Source organism: Hylobates moloch, unplaced genomic scaffold (genome assembly GCF_009828535.3).
Source record: "Hylobates moloch isolate HMO894 unplaced genomic scaffold, HMol_V3 SCAFFOLD_13, whole genome shotgun sequence".
Classification (NCBI taxonomy): Eukaryota; Metazoa; Chordata; class Mammalia; order Primates; family Hylobatidae; genus Hylobates; species Hylobates moloch.
Window position 1 is genome coordinate 4,190,612 of NW_026652288.1, and position 22,395 is coordinate 4,213,006.

Here is a 22,395-nt window from a genome sequence, read left to right on the forward strand (position 1 = left end):
CTTCTTGAACTATTTCCTTGATGTGATTGTATAAAACTGGCATTTTTAAAAATTAAATATTTACTAGAATTTACTAAGAAAACCAATTAGGTCTATAGTTTTCTTTTCAATGGTATATGCAAAAAAATTAAATTTTGTTAATTGATGTAGGAGAATTCATGCTATATATTTTCTCTTAAGTAAGTGACAGTAGTTTATGTCATTGAAAGAACTGGTGAAATTAATCTTAATAGAAATAGATGTCAAATTTTTCACTGTATAATTGTAGCATTTCCTTATTGTCCTTTTCACGTCCATGTGCTCACTAATAATGTCGTTTCTTTAATTGCTGATAGTAACATTTTCTAGTTGATCTGTTTTTCTTTGGTCAGTCTGAGTAGAAGTTCATCAACATTATTGATCTTTTCTAGGAAGCAGCTTCTGAAGTTACTCATTTTTTTTTCTATTGTTTTCCCATTTCAGTTTCACTGATGCCCATATTGGAGTGTGGGCTAGTTTTCCTCAGAATTCTGGATATAGGATATCTCTGCCTGGCCTTGTGTCTTCCCTCCACACTGGTCCAGGAAGCATCTGCTTTCTCAGCATTCTCCTAGCTGGCTCCCATGGCAATTTCATCTCAAAGCGTTGTTACAGCAATGGTGGGACTGAAGGAGGTGCTTTTCTGCAATGCTCTTACTATGTCCAAATCTTAGGCAGATCTTGTGAACCCGGCTCTGAAATTGTGACATTCATAAATATTACTGCCTGTTCATCGGCACCAGGGCTAGGGCAGGCATGTATTTATGCTCTACCGCCTGAGGTGCAGCTCTTCCCTCCTATTTCCTTCTTGAAACTTCAATGGGTTTTCAAAAGTCTCTGAGATGTCAGTATTTACTACTTTTTCCCTAAAGATTAAAGCTTTTGTTGTTTCAGAGAGGTGACAAACTAGCATCTGGGAGGAATTTTGTCCTGGCTTACTATTACCTTTCCCCAGCCAGCAACATGGAAGCTTTCTTAAATTTACCCTATTCTTCTGCATGCATGCCTTCAAGGGTTTATTCAAGAAAGGGCTGCAAATGGGAGAAAAAGCCCTGGAGACTGTGGTCCTCATGAGCTCCATCCTCCTTTAGTAGCCCACACTGTTGCCTTGAACAATTTATTAAAAATTTTAGCTAGTCTTCTTACTGGATTGTGTGTTGTCTGACGGTGTCTGCCCTAAGACTTGTTTCTAAGTGCACCAATTGTCTCTCCCCACATCTTGGGTCAGTTGCTTTCCCTGTGACCTTAGTTCTCCAGTGAATTCTGTAAAAGTAATTCATATGCACTTTTTCTAGGTTTTTGTTGTTGGAAGAGTAGGGGATGCTACTCTTCCCACTTTTCTACATCTTGAGCTAAAACAGTCCAACAACAAATTTTGATATTTCAAATTTAATTGTGCAATTTTACAAAACAGTTTACCTACACTCCACCTATGAAACTATTTTGAGAATTCTCTGTGCCAAAATAAATAGCACAATAATTGTTGCAAGAATATAAAAAGCAACACTTCAAGCATTTATCATATCACCAAATTCTAGAATCACAGATTCTCAAACATTAGGTCTGGAGAATCCTTAGAAAATATTGGTTCCCAGTGACAAAAACCACAAGATTATCTCAATAGATGCAGAAAAGGCCTTTAATAAATTCAACACCCCTTCATGCTAAAAACAGTCAATAAACTAGGTACTGATGGAACATATCTCAAAATAATAAGAGCTATTTATGACAAACCCATAGCCAATATCATAGTGAATGGGCAAAAGCTGGAAGCATTCCCTTTGAAAACCAGCACAAGACAAGGATACCCTCTCTCACCACTTCTATTCAGCATAGTATTGGAAGTTCTGGCCAGGGCAATCAGTCAAGAGGAAGAGATAAAGGGTATTCAAAGAGAAACAGAGGAAGGCAAATTGTCTCTCTTTGCAGATGACATGATTGTATGTTTAGAAAACCCCATGGTCTCAGCCCCAAAACTGCTTAAGCTGATAAGAAACTTCAGCAAAATCTCAGGATACAAAAATCAACTGCAAAAATCACAAGCATTCCTATACACCAATAATAGATAAACAGAGAGCCAAATCATGAGTGAACTCCCATTCACAATTGCTACAAAGAGAATAAAATACCTAGGAATCCAACTTACAAGGGATGTGAAGGACGTCTTCAAGGAGAACTACAAAGCACTGCTCAATGAAATAAGAGAGGACACAAACAAATGGAAAAACATTCCATGCTCATGGATAGGAAGAATCAATATTGTGAAAATGGCCATACTGCCCAAAGTAATTTATAGATTCAATGCTATTCCCATCAAGCTACCATTGACTTTCTTCACAGAACTAGAAAAAACTACTTTAAATGTCATATGGAGCCAGAAAGAGCTTGTATAGCCAAGACTATCCTAAGCAAAAAGAACAAAGCTGGAGGCATCATGCTACCTGACTTCAAACTATATTACAAGTCTACAGTCACCAACACAGCATGGTATTCGTACCAAAATAGATATGCAGACCAGTGAAACAGAACAGAGGCCTCAGAAATAACACCACACATCTACAACCATCTGATCTTCAACAAACCTGACAAAAACAAGCAATGGGGAAAGGATTCCTTATTTAATAAATGGTGCTGGGAAAAGTGGCTAGCCATATGCAGAAAACTGAAGCTGGACCCCTTCTTCACATCTTATACAAAAATTAACTCAAGATGGATTAAATACTTAAATGTAACACTAAAACCATAAAAACCCTAGAAGAAAACTTAGGCAATACCATTCAGGACATAGGATGGGCAAAGCCTTCATGACTAAAACACCAAAAGCAATTGCAAGAAAAGCCAAAATTGACAAATGGGAGCTAATTAAACTAAAGAGCTTCTGCACAGCAAAAGAAACTATCAACAGAGTGAACAGGCAACCTACAGAATGGGAGAAAATTTTTGCAATCTATCCATATGAAAAAGGTCTAGTATTCAGAATTTACAAGGAAATTAAACAAATTTACAAAAACAAAACAAAAACAAAAACAAAAACCCCATAAAAAAGTGGGCAAAGGATATGAACAGACACTCCTCAAAAGAAGACATTTATGTGGCCAACAAATATATGAGAAAAAGCTCATCATCACTGGTCATTAGAGAAATGCTAATCAAAACCACAATGAGATAACATCTGACACCAGTTAGAATGGCAATAATTAAAAAGTGAAGACACAACAGATGCTGGAGAGGATGTGGAGAAGTAGGAATGCTTTCACACTGTTGGTGAGAATGAAAACTAGTTCAACCATTGTGGAAGACAGTATGGTGATTCCTCAAGGATCTAGAACTAGAAATACCATTTGACCCAGCAATCCCATTACTGGATATATACCCAGAGGATTATAAATCATTCTAGTATAAAGACACATGCACCTGTATATTTACTGCAGCACTGTTCACCAAAGCAAATACTTGGCAGCAACCCAAATGCCCATCAATGATAGACTGCATAAAGAAAATGTGGCACATATACACCATGGAATATATGCAGCCATAAAAAAGAATGAGTTCATGTCCTCTGCAGGGACACAGATGAAGCTGGAAACCATCATTCTCAGCAAACTAACACAGGAACAGAAAACCAAACACCTCATGTTCTCACTCCTAAGTGGGAGTTGAACAATGAGAACATATGGACACAGGGAGGGGAACATCACACACGGGGGCCTGTCAGGGGTGGGGGTCAAATACTTAATGTGGGAACAAATACCTAATGCACAAAGACTTGGAACCAACCCAAATGTCCAACAACGATAGACTGGATTAAGAAAATGTGGCACTATCGACCATGGAATACTATGCAGCCATAAAAAATGATGAGTTCTTGTCCTTTGTAGGGACATGGATGAAACTGGAAGCCATCATTCTCAGCATACTATCACAAGGACAAAACACCAAACACTGCATGTTCTCACTCATAGGTGGGAATTGAACAATGAGAACACATGGACACAGGAAGGGGAACATCACACTCCGGAGACTGTTGTGGGCTGGGGGGAGCGAGGAGGGACAGCATTAGGAGATATACCTAATGCTAAATGATGAGTTAATGGGTGCAGCACACCAATATGGCACATGTATACATATGTAACAAACCTGCACATTGTGCACATGTACCCTAAAACTTAAAGTATAATAATAACAAAATTAAAAAAAAAAAACCTAGATGGCAGGTTGATGGCTGCAGCAAACCCCCATGTCACATGTATACCTATGTAACAAACCTGCATGTTCCGCACATGTATCCCAGAACGTAAGGTATAATAAATTTCTTAAAAAACGAAAATATTGGTTCCAGTGTTTTTCTCAACCTATCATGGCTTATAGACCTCACAGAGAATTCAGTTCACCCTATATATTTTTAGTGTAATCAATTTCACAAGCGATATCAATGTACATATGTTACCTTACCCTAAGCAATCATAATTTTCTTTTTAGACAGTAGATAATTTATGAAAAACGTTCTTGAGCTAAAAGATATTCAAGATAAAACAACATCAAAACCCTTCCCAGAAAAATGTTTCTGTAATTCTACCAGTTTTGCTTTCGTCTCTTGAGTAGCTCCTCAGATCTCTTTCCTATGTCAGAATTAGCCTCTTTAATGACAACCCACTACTAAGATTAATTATTCTGTGCAGGCTTTAGTGAGGCCTTCGCAAGAGTATGATTCTTTAGTAGCCTCAAACTGTATCTTCTACAAAAGTACCCAAGAAGGGAAAGGACTCATGAGGATGTAAACCCATCCATGGATATTAGATGGCTTGAGGTGGTGAAGAATATGTTACATATAAACCAGCAGATGCATGATCAATGAAGAGGATCTATGGACTACAAGTAATAGAATAAATTCGCTGTTTATTTGAGATTCTAACCTGTATCTTCCCAATCCTATTTCAATGAATTTTATATTAAATCGGCCTAAAATATTTTTTCACTCAGGTTCATTTTACCTTTTGAAAGATGAAAAAAACAATGCTAATGTTGAATAAAGCAGCCAGCTACATTTTAAAATGAATATGTATTCCATCTCTATTTTCTTTGATTCTTTTCAAGTCTATTTTGTGCTATTATCCACAGATGGAGAAAGCTATTATCTACAGCTGATTTCACTTGTGATACTGCAACCTATTTACCTTTCCATCTTTCTGTAAGCCCCAAGATTATATTTTTCAAATACCCTCAAGTACTTGTTCATTTTCATGAACATTACATCTGTACCTAAGTGCATATTAGCACCATTTTCAAACAATCATAACTAGAGATCCAAATGGCAGTGATCTGAGATAGATCACATTAAGAAGCACTCCAAATGTTCTGTTTTTCAGGTTATTACACTAAGTAGGTCAGTGGTTTTCAACATATTTGGTGAACAAGAATCACTTAGGACCTTACTAAAGATGCAGATCCCCAGGTATAATCCTAAACCTACTAAGTCGGGATACCTGGAGGTTAACCCAGGAATCTGTAGAGATGCTTTATTACGAGTTTTAAGTATTCATCATGTTTTTCTTTTTCCAGTCAAAATGTATTATTTCCTACTTAATATTCTTACCCTTAAAATGGTAAATGAATGTGTTATTTAAATACATATATAATGTTATTTATATACATATATATTTAAATACCATATATATATATGAGATATTCCACTTGCTAACTTCCCTTTTGGAATATGGTGTTTTTTATTGTATGCCTGTTTGTCTTCAACCTGTATTAGTCACTAATTTGAGAGTGGTAAACATTAATTTTCCTTTTTCCATCTGGCTAAAGGATGGAAATAATAAGTATGCATTTATTGATGACTCAACTTCATTTTTTTCTTATGATGATAAAATTTTTTAATAAATAGAATACATTTTAGTTGGTGGTTTAGTAGAAAAAGAAATGAACGATTTTTCACTTGAGCTAAAAAGATCAGGGAAAGCTTGCATGGATAAGTGTGAAAACAGAGCAGCCACTTCACAGTTACAGCAGCAGAGACATTAAAATGATAAAGTCAGCTGGACTAAATCAAGTCAAAAGAGGGCAATAGAAGAAAGTTCTTATTGCTGTCAACCTGGAGGGTATTTCTATAATGGAATACTCGTTAAAGTTGTTAAACACACACATGCAGCGTTTTTGCATTCTTCTCACTAGTTTTGCAAGGTTTACCACCTTTTTTAAGATTAGAAAATTGTTTAGATGTCACGACATAGTTGCAATGTTTTAAATGTTTGTGCTCCTCCGAAATTCATGTCAAAACTAATTCCCACTGTGGTGATATTAAAAGGTAGGGTTTTTAGGAGGTGTGTAGCTCATAAGGTCTCTGTCCTCATGAATGGAGTTAGTATCCTTAAGGTAAAGGCTTGAGGGAGCCTGTTTTCTTCTTTCTGCTTTGTGGGGACACATAGAAGGTGCAATCTATGAGGAACAGGCCCTCATCAGACACTGGTGCCTTGATCTGGGACTTGTCAGATTCTGGAACTGTGAGTAATAAATTTCTTTTTGTTAAAGCAGCCCAGACATACTGAGACAATAGTGAAATAAACTTTGGCTGTAAAAGGACATAGATTTGGTCCCAAATCCATGACCTTCCAGCTATGTGACATACACAGGTCATTTAAAATCTCTAAGCCTTTGGTTCTTTGTGATAAAATGGAAAATGTAATCTTAAGCCCTCTGCATCAGTACTGGAATTAATAACATGCTGAATATAAAGTGCAAGGACAACACGTCTGTTCAGATGTTAATTCCCTTTCCCTCATTTGCATTTCTCTTTTGTTACTTCTCACAATTCCAAGGCATCCCAGGCAGGTGATCAGTGTAAAACCTCTGAGTATATATTAGTTCATCTTCTCCACATCGTTGCCAGAATAATACTTCTAACTTCAGATGCAATTACTCCCATGCATAAAACTGTGCAATTGCTTTCATTTCCTAAAAAATAAAATCCAAATAACAGCATATTATGAAAGACCTTCTTCATCCAGTCCTTTCTTGTGTCGCAATTCTTAATTCTAACTGCTTCAAAACACAGTGAGAATAATGGCTAAAAGAACAGACTCTGACATTTTTTTGGACTTGGTTAGTTGCAGCTTCGTCACTTACCAGCTTTCTGATTTGGAGAAAAACATTAATCTCTTTTCATCCATAGTTTCCACTTTTATAAAATAAAAGCAATGATAATTGTGCTGCTTTATTTGAGCTGTGAAGAACATTAAATAATTTAACATTTAAAAAATTATTAGCTTTTATTACAAAATCAACTTTATTGAATTGACTGAATATACAGTTTTGCTTCATGTATGTACCTGTGTACATGTTTGTTGTTGTTTTCTTCTTTGTTCCCCTTCCCTAGACTATCCTTCCCCTACTTTATAAGAGAAGGAATAGCATGTATTATTCATTATTATAACAAAGTTATGCTCTTTGTTGTTTTCTCAAGTCAATACCTCCCTCCATGCAGGAAGGATCAAATATTATTTTCTCAGTGTTTCTATGGCATTTTAATCATCACCTATAGTCAATTGTAAAATATTGTATAGTAATTGTTCAGGTGCTTTGTTTACACACTACATATGGTATACGTACTTGAAAGTACAAGGACTGAATTTTACACAATTCTGTCTCATCAGGTTAACAGGATCTTCCTATATGATTGCAGATTACTCAATAAATATTTTTGGTTCTCTTCTTTTTTTTTACTCAAAGTATATTTATTGTGGCAAAACGCAGGTAACATAAAACTTACCATTGTAACTGTACTAAAGAATACTATTTATTGGAATTTTATACATTTCCTAAGTTGTGCAACCATATAACTATCTAGTTTGAAAACATTTTTATAACCCCAAATGGTGATATAACAAAGTTATAAGGCATTCCCCAAATGGAATGCCTTACAAATGATATAGTCAGTCTTAATTCCTTCTTCTTCCCATTTCTGAGGCAACCACTAATCCAGTTTTTATCTTTATAAATTTGTTGATTCTATATAAGTGGAGTAATCTAATTTTGGTCCTTTTGTGTCTATTTTTATTTGGCAAAATATTTTCAAAGCTCATCCATGTTGTAGCATATATTAGTTTTTCAGTCCTGTTTATAGCTGAAAACTATTTTATTGTGTGGATATACCAGATGATGTTTGCTTGTTCATCTGTTGATGAACATTCAGGCTATTTATCCTTTAGGGTATTATGAATAGACCTGCTGTGAACATTCATGTACACATTTTTGTTTGAGTACAGGGTTTCAGTTTTGGAGGGTGTATGTCAAGGAGCGGAATTGCTTGGTCATATGGTAACTCTGCTTAGTTTATTGACAAGCCAACAAACTGTGTTACACAGTGCTGCATCACGTTACATTCTAAAAAGCAATCCATAAGCATTCCAATTTATCTTCATCCTTGTTGTCTTAGTCCCTTTTCTGTTGCTATAACAGAAATCTGTGACTGTATAATTCACAAAGGAAAGATAATTATTAAGCTCATCGTTCTAGAGCTGGAAAGTCCAAGATCAGATGGCTGCATCTGATGAGGGTAGTATTATGGCAGAAAAACATAGAGGAAAGCAGGCATGTGCAAAAAAGGCAAAAAAGAAGTGGCCTCACTTTATAGCAACTCAATCTTGCAGTAACTAATCCAGTCCCAACATAATAAGTCACTCACTTCTGCAAGAAATAACCCAGTTCCCCAAGAGCAGCATTAATTTCTTTAAATGACCTAATCATCTCTTACAGGTACCACTTCCCCAACACTGCCACACTGGGGCAAAAAGTCCTACACATAATTCTGGGGAACACACTCAAGCCATCACACTTACCAATGCTTGATATTTTAAATTATGTTTTATGTTGTCCTTCGTAGTAGGTGTCATGAGGTTGCTCATTGTGGTTTTGATTTCCATTTCCCTAGAGACTAATGATATTGAGCATCTTTCTATGTGATTGTTGGCCATTTGTATGTCTTCCTTCAGCAACTCTTTGTTCAAGTCTTTTTCCCATTTTTAATTGATAATTTTGTCTTCTTGTTATTGAATTGTAATATTTCTTTTAAAATTCTAAATACTAGACCTTATCAGTTACAAGATTTGCAAATATTTTATCTCATTTTGCGGGTTCTCTTTTCAATCTTGTGATAGTGTTCTTTAACAGACAGGTTTTAAAAAAATTTGGTGGTGTGCAACTTACCAACTTTTGTTTCTGTTACTTTGGTTCTTGATGTCATATTTAAGGAACTATTGCCAAATACAAGGTCACAATAATTTGCCTTTGATTTGTTCTGAGAGTTTTATGCTTTGGGCTTTTATATTTAGGCTGTTGATCCTTTTTGAGTTAACTTTTATATGTGATTTGAGAAAAGATATCCATTTGTTCTCTCCCCATTGGATGGTCTCAGCATTCTTGTTGAAAATCAATTGACCATAGGTGTCTGAGTTTATTTCTGGACTTTCAATTTTATTCCATTCATCTGTATGTGTATCTTTACAGCAGTACCATACCATTTTGATTATTGTATATTTGTAAAACTTTTGAAACAACAGTGTATTGTGAGTTATCGAACCATTATTATTTTTCACCATGTTTTGGCTATTCAGGGCCCTTGCAATTCCATAGGAATGTTTAGATAAGTTTTTCCATTTCTTCAAAAAAAGGCCATTGGGATTTTGACACAGAGTATACTGAATCTGTAGATCAGTTTGAAGAGTCTTGCCATCATAGCAATGTTAAATTTTCCAATCATGAACATAGTATTTCCTTTCATTTACTTAGGTCTTTTTAAAGTTATTTTATCAATATTTGTAGTTTTTATTGTAAAAGTCTTTCACTGCCTTGACTTAATTAAACCAACTCCTGTTTAAATATATTCAGTTTGGGGAAACTTGCCAAGTTCTAATATAATTCTGTTATACTGCTGAAACATATTGTATCAAATTGTGCCTTCTAGTAAATTTTATAATTTTGTTAACAGTCATAATTTCTGAGAGAAACATATATTAAGTTGAACTTAAAAAAGCTTAGTAAATTTCAACTAACAAAAATATTACTAAAGTGAAAACACAGTGATAAAAAGAAAATATGAGAAAGTAATGTGCACTTTGCATATTCATGATGATTGATAGTGGGCAAATATCTATCAATATATGGAGTTATATGAATTCATAAAATAAGAACATTTTCTACTTTAGAAAAAGTGAGGCTATGGAGTTCTTCCTGCTCTCTCTCTCTCTTTAATTTGAAACTATTGTATTTCTTTAAAATCATAAGCATTATTAGTGGTAGTATGTTACAACACATTTTTCATCTCTAGGGAGAAGATACACAAGTTTAAGTCTGGAAATTAAAGAAAAACAGAAAATATGATTATATTATTTTACTTACAGATATAAGTAAGTGAGATAAGATAGCCTTAGATAAGCTTTTTAGATGAATTCGATAACTGAGTTTCCTCAGTTCTTTCCAGGGCTGTACAAAAATACCAACAAACAAAGTTTTAAAAGAGTCATCAACTTTTACCAGTTCTGGTAAAGAAATGGTGATATAAATATAGGCAAAAATAAAGTCTTAGAAGTAAAATCCACATAACCAGACTGAGGAACAGAATGTATTGACTACTTAAAATTATATTTTTTCTAACACCATTTTGATATATGAGGTCTATAAATATCCATAATTATTCTCTAAATTGAAACTTCAGACATCTGGATAGCTCAACAAACAACCCAAGGGCTGTTAGAGCATTTATGTCACATCAGTAATGTCTTAAGAAAAAATGGCTATTGCTTCAGAGTGGGGAATTGAATTCAGTTCTACCTGGTCTTCAAAGACTAATCATTATGACCATCTTTAAAAACAGCAACCACAATATCAGGCCTGTATCAGCCCCTTAAAATGCTTTAAAAGCTTGGACAAAAAACAACAGTCATGATGATTCTGAAATGATAAAGTTTTCATAACTTTCTAAAGCTCTAATTACTAATTACCATTGAAATGAACCCACTGTCTCTTCTGCACAGAGCAGTTCACTTTTCATTAGACTAATATTCATCAAGACATAAAGTAATCTTTGTATCAACTTTGATGTAGGGTATTGTACAAACTTTTAATAATCTGAGGTCAGTCCAACTGATAGTGATTGTAGCATTGGACGGTTTTATTATCTGAATAAATTTATGAAGGAAAGTCCATATTGTATTTGATTCTGAACTTAAGAATCGATTACCTCCTTAGTGTATTTTATACGAAAATTGAATTCTATCCAAATTATGTGTTCTAAATTGTTTTGAATTAATGACCAGATTACATGAATAAAATGCTGTATCTAAATATTAATAAAACTATGTTTCATATTAATAACAAGCTTATTACTGTTTTACATACATCAGCCTATTCTAGCCTCTCAATGAACTTGAGATAGGTAGTGCTTATAGATGAAATTTTTAAGGTTTATTCTTCAACTCTGCAAAAGTCATTTTCCAAAGAGCCATCTCAATGAAAATATAGTTATTGTATCCTTTAGCATTAAAGCTTCTCCATGGCTTCTGTATTTTCCTGGAAACATAGAATTATAGTAAGTTGCACATAAGACATTGGCATATGTAATTTTTTTTCGCTTTTCTACTTCCCCAATTAGATTCTGAAATTTTCTAAGACAGAGCCTATATTTATTCATATTTGTATTTCCAGGGTCAGGTTGTGTTAATCACAATGTAGGCACTCAGTAGATGTTTCATAAATAAAGGAATAAATCTGAAGCTGACCAGCAAGCCCTTTCTGGTTTTCCAAATCAAGCCAGACAAATCAGTCTGCATTGGACGTTCTCACAGTGCACTGTTTAGTTCTATCATAGCTCATATCACATTACATTATATTTCATTGTTTTCTCGACAGCTCCCACCCCCCCCCCACCTAGGCCAAACAAATGTAAGGTTTTGAGGGAAAAGATTCTACTCTGAACACCTGTGAACCCCTAGTCTTAGCGAAGTGTTTGGCACAGCAAGGCCTCAGTAAATATTTACGAAATGAGTATGTGGGCAAAAATGTCTTTGTATCTTCATCATTTTACATCTTGATGAGGAGAAGTTTTATGATAATAGAGGAGAAGGGGAAAAGAAATATTAACATGATAGCATATAGATAATTTAAAGCTAAGAGTAATATACACATTTTAAAAGCTTGATTGCATTTTAGATTTTCCACTCTGAACATAAATCTAAACCTTCCTAGGAGAGACCAAGAATGTCCATAGGAACGGTCTCCTCCAGGATAAAGCCAGGAGGAACGCCCTCATTGCCTAAAAGAACCAGCAGTGCCTGAATAAGGATGGAGCTGTGCCCTTGCCGAGGAGAACAAAGGGATAGAAAGGTCCAGAGGAAACACAGAACCAGAAACGGAGCGTGGTCAGAGAGAGAAAGGGCACTCGGGTTCCCAGTGAAGGCAGATGTGATGTGGGCTGAAAGACAGGCAATGGAGAAAGTTAACAAATTAACTGCTTCACTGTCTGCCCTCTAAGTTGTGATAATGAAAAGCAACAATGCCTCTCTCTTTAATAGCATATTGCTCCAGGGTGCAACTTAGTGCAACTTAGATGGGTTGCACATGAACAGAAAAGTTTTTACACTTTGTCCTTGCAGTTTTGAATATCCCTTGAAGATATTCACGATAGGAGAGAGACCAAGCGGTTAGAGCAGCTTTGGAAAGCCTGATTCTTGGAGAAGGGCTGCAAAGTCCCAGTGTCAACTCTAGAAATACAACAGAAGGCCCCACATGGGCTGGCCAGTCTGAGGATGCGTCGTCTTTAACTAGGCTTCCTGGAGGCCCGTGTGGTTTATGGACAGAAAATCCATCCACTTCAAGAGCAGGACTACAGAAAGGTCTGCTGATAGAACCATTTTGAAAGCCTGGTTTTAACTCATTCAGATTGAACCATGCTATGAAAGCCACACATTAGAGAGCTTCTCTGGCTTATTCTTTGGGTGAACACATCTTGATTTTCCTTTGTCTAATCCGGAGGGTCTGATAGCACAAAATACATTTTTCTTTCCTTAGCTTTGTATTCCACAGTTTAGAACTTCAGTACAACCTCACTCACTCATGGACAGCCCATGTTCATTTTCAGGACTCTAGTAATGTGTCCCAAAGTGCAGCTCAAAACGCTTCCTGTCAATTCCAGCCACATCAGGGCCTTCCCCACCTCCCCGCTCCTCCACCTCCCCACTCCATGGCTCCCTACTCCCGTCCCCGCCCCCCGCTCCCCCACCTCCCCACTTCCCCATTGTTCCCCCACCTCCCCACCTCCCCATTGTTCCCCTACCTCCTTATCTCACCACCACCCTACTCCTCCTCCCCCTCCCCCACTTCTCCACTCCCCCACCTCCCCGTTCCCCCACCACTTGGCTCCCCCACCACCCCGCTCCCCTACCCTGCATCCAATGCACAGCTGTTGCTCTTTTCAAATGTGAGGGAAATGCCAGGTGCTCCTACCACCAAGCCATCCCACTGCTGTCCTTCCCCCTCCACAGTTTTGGATAAATAACTAAATAAATCTGGCCATTCGTGTCTGCTTGTGTTACTGGTAGAGGGTGTCCAGGTTCTTGGCATCTTGAACAAAGAATTGCTCTTCCACTGAAGAGCAATAGAAGGTCTTATTTATTCCTTTACCAATTGATGGACATTTGGAGTGTTTCTATATTTTGGCTATTATGAGAATGCTACTTTGAACATACATGTGCTCATGATTGTGTAGACATATGTTTTTATTTATCTTGACTGGATAATTAGGAGCAGAATTCATGGGTCACTGGTGAGCTTATGTTTAACTTTGTAAGGTTTTAATGGAACTGACAAACTATAGTTGACTTTTGTGTCTGCAGGTTTTGTATCTGCAGATTGAACCAACCTGGGATCAAAAATATTTGAAAAAAAAAACAAAAAAAATTCTTGTCTATGGAAAGTAACAATACACCAGTAAAAGTAATACACATTTAAAAATATAGTATAAGAACTATTTCCATAGCCTTTATGTTGTATTAGGTATTGTAAGTAATCTAGAGATGATTTGAAGTATAGGATATAAAGTATATCTAGAGATGATATAAAATACATATTTTGCAACTTTTGATGGCAAAAAGCGCAATTACTTTTGTACCAACCTAATATTTGTAGGGTTATATGCAAAGATCATGCCATTTTTTTTATCAGGGGCTTGAGCATAAGCAAATTTTGGTATCCGTGGAGGCCCTAAAATCAATCCCTCTTCCTGGGGGACAGCTTTATTTCCAAAATGGTTGCATTATTTTACATTCCTACAAGCAATATGAGGGTTCCAAATTCTTCAGTTTTGTCAAGGCGTTTTCTTTTTATTTTGTGTCTTCTTCTCCCCTCCTCCCACTCCTCCTCTCTCCCTCCCTCCCTCCCCTCTCTCCCTCCCACCTTTCCTTCCTCCCTTCCTTCCTTCCTTCCTTCCTTCCTTCCTTCCTTCCTTCCTTCCTGCCTTCCTTCCTTCTTTCCTTCCTTCCTTCCTTTTTTCCTTCCAGCAGTTCCTTAGGGACTAATAATGCTGAACATCTCATGTGCATATTAGCTGTCCATATATCTTACTTTGTAAAACGTCTATGCAAACATTTTGCCTACAGTTGAATTGGGTTATTTCTTTTCTTTATATTGAGTGGAAAGTCTTCTTTATATATCCTGGAGACAAGTTATTCAGTGCTCAGACATATAATTAGAAAATATTTGCTTCCATCAGATATATGCGTTTAAAATGTTTTATGTGGCTTGACCTTTTACTTCCTTAATGGTGTTTTTTAAGTCAGATGTTTTTAATTTTGATGGAGTTGAATGTACTAATTTTGTCTTTTTTTGGATTGCGTTATTGGTATAATCACTGATAGCTCTCTATATAACTCAAGGTAAATGAAAACTTTCTCCTTCATTTGCTTCCAGAAATTTTATAGCTTAGTTCTTATATTTAGGTCTAGAATCTATCTTGAAGGAATGTTTTGTGTGTGGCATGAGGTGAGAATCGAAGTCTGTCCTTTGTACTTGGATATCAAATTGTTTCAGAATTATTTATTGAAGAGACTATCCTTTGTCAATTAAAATGTATTGGGCTTTTTGCTGAAAATTGGTCAGCCATAATGCAAGTTTATTTCTGAATTCTCAGTTATGTTTTGTTAATTCATATGTTTATCCTCATGCAAGTACCACATTATCTTAATTACTTTATATCTTTTACAGTAACTTTTAAAATTGTTTATTGTATCTCCTACAACCTCCTTTTCTAAATTGTTTTGCTGATTCTGTGTTTTTTGACATTCACTGTATATTTTAGCATAAGCTTGTCAATTTCTATAAAACAGCCTGCTGGGGTTTGATAGGAATTATGTAAATTCTACAGATAAACTTGAGGAAAATTGCTATCTTAACCTCATTGAATATTCTAATCCTTAGCTTAGAATATCCACCCATTTATTCAGATTTTCTTCAATTTTTCTCAGCAATGTTTTGTAATTTTCAGTAAGCAAGTCCTGTAATTTTGAATATTAAATTTATATCTAAGCATATTATTTGATAATTCTGTGAATGATGTTTTTAATTTTGTTTGAATTAGTAGTTGTTTATATATTGAAAAATTCATTAATTTTTGTAAAGTAATATATCTTGTGACCATGTTTAACTCATTAGTGCTAGCATTTTTTTTTTTGTTTGTTTGAGATGGAGTCTCGCTCTGTCGCCCAGGCTGGAGTGCAGTGGCGCAATCTCGGCTCACTGCAAGCTCCGCCTCCCAGGTTCCCGCCATTCTCCTGCCTCAGCCTCTCCGAGTAGCTGGGACTACAGGCGCCCGCCACCACGCCCGGATAATTTTTTGTATTTTTAGTAGAGACGGGGTTTCACTGTGGTCTCGATCTCCTGACCTCGTGATCCGCCCGCCTCGGCCTCCCAAAGTGCTGGGATTACAAGCGTGAGCCACCGTGCCCGGCCAGTGCTAGCATTTTTTAAAAATGGATTACTTAAATTTTTCTATCTAAAAGATCATGTCATCTGTAAATAAAACATGTTATATACTTGGTTTTCTCCAATCTGGATGTCTTTAACCCCTTCCCTTTCACTCTCTCTCTTTATCCTTCCTCCTTCCTTTCTCCTTTCCTCCCCCCTCCCTTCCTCCCTCTCTCCCTCCTCCTTCCTTCCTTCCTTCCTTCCTTCCTTCCTTCCTTCCTTCCTTCCTTCCTTCCTTCCTTCCTTCCTTCTCTCTCTCCTTCTCTGTCTTTCCTTTTCTTGTTCCACTGAGTAGAATCTTCTGTAAAATGTTGAACAGAGGTCAGGAGAGTGGACATCTCTGCCTGGTTCCTAATTGTGTGAGGTAGAGGACATTCAGTCTTTCCCAATTAAATATAATGTGAAGCACAGTGTTTTCACAGATGCTTTATATGAAATTGAGATAATTCCTTTCTTTTCTTAGTTTCTTGAAAATGTTTATTATAAATATGGGTTAAAGTTTGCCAAATCCTTTTCCTATATCTATTTTTTCTATTATATTAATATAATGTTATATATTTTTATTTTTAAATGTTATACCCAACCTTCTTTTGGAGAATAAATTTACTTTGTCTTGTTATTTTATATGCTGGTGGACTAGGTTTGCTAATGTTTATTAGGATTTTGTGTCTATGTTAACGAGAGGTATTAAATTATAGTTTAATTATGTGTGTGTGTGCAATGTCTCTGTCTGGATTTGGTTTCAAGTTAATGTTGGCTTTCTGGAATCATATGAATAGTGGACACTATTTCTTATTTTCTGAGCGAGTTTGTAAAATATTGGTATAGTTTACACTTTAGTTTACGGATTCGTGTGTGTGTGTGTGTGTGTCACATAGAATCAGGTATTAATTCACTATAAAAATTTTTTCTTAAAGTTTTAGTTATTGTAGTTTTCAAATCTGAAATTTTTACCAGGTCATTTAAAAAATAATTATCACAGTAACTAATGCTCTAGTTATTGAGCTATTTTCATCATGTTTTCTTTAATTCCTAAAAATGATTTTGTTTAGTTTTTTTCCCCAATATATTTAAAGTAGCTTGCTTAGATTTTTTTTTCCTAAGCCCAATATTTATGCCATCTCTGTGACAGTTTTTGTTACATGGTTTTTATTTGCTTTTTTTTTTTTAATAGTAGGAAAAACTTTACTGTTTCTTTCCTTGTCTCATAATTTTTCATTGGAACCTCAACCTTTTCATAAAATAGTTCTACATTGTGGATTCAGATCTTTTGTCCCTGAAGGATTGTTGTTGAGTTTCTGAATTCATCTTTTGTTTCTATAATGACTTGTGTGTACTAAATCTATAGATTCTGTTCCCCATGGCATGTGGCTGCTGATGTTTCTGCTCAGTTGAAAGTGTGTGTGTGTGTGTGTGTGTGTGTGTAGTCTTATATCACTTAACAATGGGAATGCATTCTGAGAAATGCATTGTTAGGAAATTTCCACATTGTGTGAACATCATAGAGTGTGCTTACACACACCTAGATGGTATAGCATCTACACACCTAGGCTATATGGTGTAGGCTATTGTTCCTGGGCTACAAACTTGTATAGCATGGGAGTGTACTGACAACTGTTGGCAATTGTAACACAGTGGTAAATATTTGTGTATTTGAATATATATGAACATAGAACAAAACATAGCAAAAACATGATACTGTAATCATATGGGACCACTATTATATATGCTGTCTGTGTTGGCCGAAACACTAAGTGCCATATGACTCTGTGTGTATGTATAATTATTACTGTTATTTTTTGTCTGGCTTCCTAGGGTCATCTTTGTGTCTCAACAGCATATTGGCGAGCCAGTTATTAATCAAGGGTTGTGGTCTAACACCTCAAAACAATAAGTCTTCCATTGTGTGACAGTGGATCTGTGTGGGTCAGGGGACACTTTCAATGGTTCAGTAGGTTTTGAGTCTCTTCCTTCTTTAATTTTGTTGTGCATGCTCATATGTCTTCTACAGATAATCATAGGCCAAAGTGAGGAATGTGTGAAGATCTTGGCCTCTCTGAAGTCTCATAGACATATGGAAGCTCACCAAGGACCCCATATCTGTCTAATTTCTTGGATGTCCCTGATAGATGCCTGAGGGTTCTGCCATTCTGTTTGCCTGAATCCATGCCACATCTTCATCCTTGCTGAGTCCCTTTTCTTCTGTAGATTCATCATCAATGTTGCTCTTGTTACTGATAGAGCATGGCGTCTTACGTTGTTCTACTTCATATCAGGTCAGGCTCCTCTGGCAAAGACTTTCAGTTTTTTTCTCCTCTGGTAGAACTATCACTGTGACTCAGCTGTGGTGGGGGAAGGGCAAAGCCCCAAGTAAGGATGCCACAGGCTCCCACTCTTCTTACCCAAAATCCAGTTGTTTCTTTACAATAAACAACCACTTCTTAGTTCAACGTTTGCTTTGGTCAATTTCCAAAGTCCTGATGGGGTGATTGTTGGCAATAATGTCCAGTTTTATTACTCATATTGCCAACACTGGAAGTCCTACCTCACAAAAGTTTTTGGTTTTGCTTTTTTACATTTTAAAGGGAGCAGTTCTCAGTACTGTAAACTGTAAACTGGCATTCCCCATGTGGCATACTATGTTCTTTGATAGTGAGTATGCATGGTCCTATGTCAGTAAAGAGGAATTGAACCAACCTCACTTTAGTAAATCGAGAAGGAATTTCCCAGGAAGGTACAGACCTACCTCATTTGACTACACTTAGTTTCAACGTGCTTCTCACTGAAGGTTTGCAGCAGCTCTGTGTTGAACAAGTCTACCAGTCCTATTTTTCAATAGTATGTGCTCACTTTCTGTCTCTGTGTCACACTTTGATATCTACATAATATTTCAAACTTTTTCATGACTATTATGAAACAGACTATTACTATGTCTGTTATGGTGATCTATGATAGTCGATCTTTGATGATACTACTGTAATGGTCTTGGGGCACCATGAATTGTGCCCAAATACAATGGAAAACTTAATCAATAAATGTGTGTGTTATGAGTGCTCCACCACCTTGCTCCTCTTCCATTTTTCTTACTCTCCTTGGGCCTTCCTATAACCTTAGATAAAACAATATTGAAATTAAGCTAATTAATAACACTACAATGGCCTCTAAGTGTTCACGTGAAATGAAGAGTTTTGTGTCTCATTCCTCACTTTAAACCAAAAGCTAGAAATAATTAAGTATTTTAAGAAAGGCATGCCAAAAGCTGAGATAGGCCTCTTGCACCAAATAGCTCAGTTGTGAATGCAAATGAGAGGTTCTGTAAGAAAATTAAAAGCACTACCCCAGTGAAAACACAAATAATAAGAAACTGAAAAAGACCTATTGCTTATATGAAGAAAATTTTGGTGGTCTGTGTAGACGATTGAACCAGCCACACCATTTTCTTAAGCTACAGCCTGATACAGAGTAAGGCCATAACTCTCTTCTATGAAGACTAAAAGAGGTGAGAAAGATGGAAAATAACAGTTTGAAGCTAGCAGAGGTTGGCTCATGCAGTTTAAGGAAGTCAATGTCTGGCTTCAAATCTTCAAAGGACAGGCTGATTCTCTTGTTAGTGGTTAATGCAACTGATGACTTTAAGTTGAACTCATTGTTCACTTACAATTCTGAAAATTCTAAGACCCTTATGCTAGATCTACTTGACATGTGCTCTATAAATGAAACCACAAAGCCTGGATGACAGCAACTCTTTACAGCACGGTTTACTGAATATTTTAAGCTCACTATTGAGAACTACTGCTCAGGAAAAAAAGGTGCTTTTCAAAATATTACAGCTTACTGACAATGTGCCTGGTCACCCAAGAGCTCTGAAGGAAATGTATGAGGAGATTGATGTTTTCACCACTTCTGATACAACATTTATTCTGAAGTCCAGGAATCAACAAGTAATTTTGACTTTCAATCCTTTTCATTTAAGAAATACATTCTGTAGCCCACAAGTGCTGTAGATAGTGATTCCTCAGATGAATCTGGGAAAAGTATACTGAAAAACCTTCTGGAAAGGATTTATCCTTTTAGATTCCATCAGGAACTTTCAGGATTCATGAGAGGAAGTCAAAATATCAACATTAACAGGCGTTTGGAAGAAGTCGATTCTACCTCTCATGGGTGACTTGAGTGTTTCAAGACTTCAGTGGAGAAAATAACTGCAAACGTGGTAGAAGTGGCAAGAGAAGTAGAATTAGAAATGGAGCCTGAAGATGCGACTGAATTGCTGTAATCTCATGATAAAACTTGAACGGATGAGGACTTGCTTCTTACAGATGAGCAAAGAAAATGTTTTATTGAGAAGGAACCCACTCCTGGTGAAGATGCTATGAACATTGTTGAAATTATAGCAAAGAATTTAGAATATTACATAAACTTAGTTGATAAAGCAGTATCAGAGTTTGAAAGAATTGACTCCAATTAAAAGTTCTATTTTGGGTAAACTGCTATCAAATAGCATTAGATGCTACAGAGAAATCATTTGTGAAAGGAAGAGTCAATCAATGTGGGAAACTTTATTGTTGTCTTATTTTCAGAAATTGCCACAGCCACCCCGACCTTCAGCAACCACCACCCTGATCCGTCAGCAGCCAGCAACATCAGTGTAAGACCCTCCACCAGTGAAATGGTTATGAGTTGCTGAAACATTTTTTAGCAATGAGTATTTTAAAATTAAGATATATAAACTTGAGACATAAAGCTATTGCATATTTAATAAATTTCAGCATAGCGTAAACATGCCTTTTGGAGGCACTGGGAAACCAACAAATTCTTGACTTGCTCTGTTGCGATGTTCACTTTATTGCTGTAGTCTAGAACCAAACCAATAATATCTCTGAGGTATGCCTGTATGTTTAATCTTTTATCTACAAAAAGTAGAAATTTTTCATAAATAGAAGGTTAAGCAGACAAGTAAATACATCACATCAGTCAGGAGGAACAGTTTGTGCAATGATGCAAATGCGAGTGAAAAGGCAGCAATGTTCTTTGTTTACCAGTTTGTTTCTGATCAAAATGACTGGCTGGGGGTCTACTCACCAGAGATACACTTGCATAAGTCTTTAAAGAAAAGGAGATAAAGAATCAGGCATGTATATTTGAAACACTGACAGCAACATAGTTATCCAGTGGAGGAAGCAAGTTGAAACAGATCTTCATGTCTGAAATTTATCTCTAGGGTTGTCTTCTTCTCTGAACCAAAAGTCCCATGTCAGGTTCCTGTGGGGAGAAACAGCTCACATTAAAACATGGAGGAGCTGCCTTTTTGATGAATTGCTTGCAGTGCTGAGCATAGAAAGCAGTATATTTCCACCCCAGGGCTCTTCCACCCAGACGCTGGTGGTCTCCTCCAGGTCCTCTCAATACCTCTGCTGATTTGGATCTAATCTCATGGCCTCTGACTGTCTGAAGTCTTTCTCCAACCTCAAAAATATTAACAAACTGTGAAGGAAATCAGGACTTTTATATATTTATTGGTGAGGTCTTTGCCATCATTTCTCCACATATCAGTTGTTCATCCAGACACAGATTTTCTGGATGGGAGAAATCACTGGGGCTATAGGAGCTGCTATCTAATGGGTCTAGCTTTGGGATTAGTTGACATTTATAAGATCACCTTCTGGTTTAATTTTTTGAGGAAATGATTTTAAGGCAAAATTTGATATCTGTAAAATGAACACTTGCCAATGTTTGAGAGCAAGAAGGATTTGTAAGCCAAATATAATGCTGTGACAAATTGATATAAATGGATTTTTATTTAGTGTAAGAAAGTCAGAGTACATTGTAGAAAATGCATTTATGTTAAAATAAGGAAATAATAATAATAATAATAATCCTGACATCGTATAATCTTGGTCCCTTGACCAGGCGACCAAGTGGCATCATGGCATCAGGCCTTACTGAAGTCAAGTCTTCTTACTTTTTCTTCTTGAAATAAGTCTGACTTTCAAAATCTGTTAATGAATCTGATGTTATATTTTTTTACTTACTGGATAGGCAGTACTCTTTTAGGCTAAGTCAAAACCATTTATTTTTGTGGAAATATCTAAGATCACAAATGCAATTTTGTTTAATTTATGGACAGATTTTACTTTGACTTTGGAATTGAGGTGCTATTATAACAAATAGGGACTTACAGAACAACAAAAATTAAATTAAATTGTAATCACAGGTCTAGGGTAAGGAAATTAAAAGGAACAGAATGTTCACTGAGTTTCAGGGCTGCAGATGCAGGTACGAGCTGTAGCAAACCTAGCTGTGTCATCGATCCCAGTTAAGGAAGTTGACATACTACCAAATTTTACCTTTACTGTGTAATTT

The 22,395-nt window shown here is 36.3% G+C and overlaps 1 long non-coding RNA gene across 1 annotated transcript in view; it reads left to right on the forward strand.

Moving 5' to 3' along the window:
* Window positions 1–20,695, forward strand: part of LOC131380994 (uncharacterized) — an 81,087-nt gene extending 60,392 nt beyond the window's left edge. The window contains exon 3 of the long non-coding RNA XR_009209378.1: window positions 20,613–20,695. This is a non-coding gene — a long non-coding RNA (uncharacterized LOC131380994). The remainder of the gene's footprint in view (window positions 1–20,612) is intronic.
* The last annotated feature ends 1,700 nt before the right edge of the window (window positions 20,696–22,395 follow it).